This window comes from Gavialis gangeticus, unplaced genomic scaffold (genome assembly GCF_001723915.1).
Source record: "Gavialis gangeticus isolate Ggan-Ray unplaced genomic scaffold, GavGan_comp1, whole genome shotgun sequence".
In the NCBI taxonomy this organism is placed as follows: Eukaryota; Metazoa; Chordata; order Crocodylia; family Gavialidae; genus Gavialis; species Gavialis gangeticus.
The window spans coordinates 14,561,046-14,563,797 of NW_017729024.1; the positions used below are offsets into that span (position 1 = coordinate 14,561,046).

At 51.9% G+C, this 2,752-nt stretch overlaps 1 long non-coding RNA gene across 1 annotated transcript in view; it reads left to right on the forward strand.

The window, feature by feature from the left end:
• Nucleotides 1–768: 768 nt before the first annotated feature.
• The window catches only part of LOC109297252, a 19,286-nt gene continuing 17,302 nt past the window's right edge, over nt 769–2,752 (forward strand). The window contains exon 1 of the long non-coding RNA XR_002097263.1: nt 769–850. This is a non-coding gene — a long non-coding RNA (uncharacterized LOC109297252). The remainder of the gene's footprint in view (nt 851–2,752) is intronic.

Here is a 2,752-nt window from a genome sequence, read left to right on the forward strand (position 1 = left end):
AAAAAAACAGGAGCAGGGTGAAGACACAGAGGTGTTTGCATTTCAATAGCCTTTGCTAGCTGCACGCGTGTGGTTGTCTCCTGCCTTTTGTTTTTTTTGCTTGTTTCTTCAAGTATGGATTTGAAACTAAAATAATAATACTAATAAAAAGGCCGCTACGTATGATCTCTCTCTGACTGCATTTTGGATCGTGTTTCTAGAAGACCTGTGTGCTTGCATTGCTGTAAGCATGACCCTATGGTGCATTCACACTTTTTGAGTGGTCCCAAACAAGTTCCTAATCGTCTGTGCCCCGGCCATTCCTCCTCCCCCCCCCCCCCCCCCCCCGCCGCAAAAAAAAGTCAATCATCTGATTTTCATAATAATAATTAAATAAGTAATTAATTAGGAATACCCCCCCCACACACACACACACACACTGCGGCTAGATCAAGACACTGGAATTTAAAGCTCCTCTTCAGCACTGGTGCCTGCCTCAGTTGAATTGCTCCCCCCTGGGTCACTGCCCACACATTTGTACCCGGGGTACAGGTCCGAGAGGAGGGTGGGGGTGACACTAGTGGCTGCTGCTTGCTGCTCGCCCGCTGGCTCCCGCGCCCTGCATGTCCTCGATTCTCCACTAGAGGTCACTGGCCCATCGCGGTCCGGCTGCACCTAGTTCCACCTCCATTTCCTCTTACTCAAATTAGCACTGCGTTAATTAACACTGTAGTCCATCAACGGGCGTTTCTCTGTACAGTACACGAGCAGGGCTTATATAGACAAACCAACCCAAATGCAAACAACACCCACCAAAACCCTTCACCATGTCCAAAATGGGAGGCGCGCATCTGAGTTACCCAGGGGCAAGGTACAGTGCCATCACTCTTTAACTTTTTCTCGCGTATTTGATTGCTAAGTTTCTGTTGCCATCACGTCTCCCTGTGCAGGTTCAGGGGCGCTTGCACGCCCTTCCTCTGGCTCTCTGCGGGTCGCAAGCCAGCACACAGATGTCCTGGGCTAGGGATTGTGGGCTACAGCTTTCCTAGCCACAGCTGAGAAAATACGACTAGGTGTAAAACAGAAACCAACCTAAATGAGGGGCATGGATTTGAGCCTGGAAGGATGCAGGTTGCCTCGGGATGTGATGGGGAAAGACATGTTACAAACGGGGCGGCCAGGCTCAGATTTCCAGTCCCTGCTGTAATTACAGGAGATAATTTAAGGGGCAAGGGGGGGGGGGGGGGGGACAGCAATGTCCAGAACTGCATTTGTGTTTGTGATGTTCTCCCCCTGGTCCCGAGTCCCCGAGGTCTGCCTGTCGGCGGAGACGTGCCTGCCTCGCTGCCCACGTCCAAAAAGCCTTTTTTTCTGGGCTATCCGAGGGCAGAACAGCTGGACCCTCCGGGCTGTGAAGGGGGGAGCAGGAAGTCATGGTCTGGGATAAAAGTTGCAGAGGTCCAGCCAGCTTCCTCCATCCAGACCCCTTCGCTGCGGCAGTGCCTTCGCCTTCGCCTGATGACCTTGGCAGGAACAATCACCAGGTCCGCAAGAAGCAGGCAATATTCAAGAGGCCCAAATTCCCAGCTTAGCCTCGGAGGGAAAAGTTTGGGCTATTGAGCTTTTCCTTCAAGGGTGTGCACTAATCCCCTTGGACGGACATGGCCATGACCTTGAAATGCTCCTCTTTTTACTGCTTGGTTTGTTTGTTTTAAACCATGTAGGTGTTTTAAAGAGGCCTGTGTCCCTGGCATGGAGCGGATCTATTTAATGTCCCTGATGCATTGACCGTTTTGCCAAACCTATTCCCCCAAACGCGAGCTCTTCTCCCCTTCTCGAGGCAGCTCTCCCTGCAGGAGGCAGGTACGCCTCTGCCTTTCCCTGCACAGCAGGATTTGTGGATAAAAGTCATGATCACCTGCATCTGGTGTCTTTTGCCCCACACTCGTCTGAAAGGAGGTTTATACTGGAGTTAGTAAAGGATGAGGGTCCCTGGTTCTGTGGGTAATTATTTCCCTCTGTCCCGCCCGGGGCAGAGAGGTCAAGCACTGATCTCCGGGCCATGGGCACCTGCTAAAAGAAGCAGAGGTCCTCAGAACCAGAAAGCAGCAGAACAGAGTCAAGAAGGCTCATTTCTCCTCATCACAATGATAATTTGGGGATAAAGTTTCCCCTAGCTCTGCCGAACCACCGGCTAGGTGTGTAGTCACAGCCAGCTCTGCACACACGGTTACAATGCCACCTACAGCAGGGGTATGTGCGCGTATACACACCTATGTGCTGCCTCCGCATTGGTTTCACTGATTTAATCCTCTTGTCTGAAGATCTGTCCTGCAGATCCAGGCATTCAGATCAGACCCAGGTACGTGGCGGCTTTGTATTCTATTGCCCAGGTCTCTACTCCGCATGGCATCGTGTCATGCATTTGGCAGGCTCTTATCAAGCGGAATTAAGGAGGAGATTCCCTCTCCCTTCTTAAGGGATTTTACCTGATTTCCAGCAGATAGTTTTTGCTGGCACAGGAGAGGGTGCAGTGTTGCTTGGGGAGGTCTGTCCCAAGAGCAGAGGAGGCGAGCAGGTCCTCTTTCCCCACTGCAGAAGCAGAGCATCTCAAAAGAAGCCTCAAGGAGGAAGCCGGCTGCCCTGGCAGGGCATATGCCCAGAGCCCTGGCTCATTCCAGCCTGGCATTATTACACACATTGCTGGGCGCTGAGCTGAAATATTTTCTGTACAAAATATCCATTTGAATGTGGGCTCGACCCCCCCCCCCCC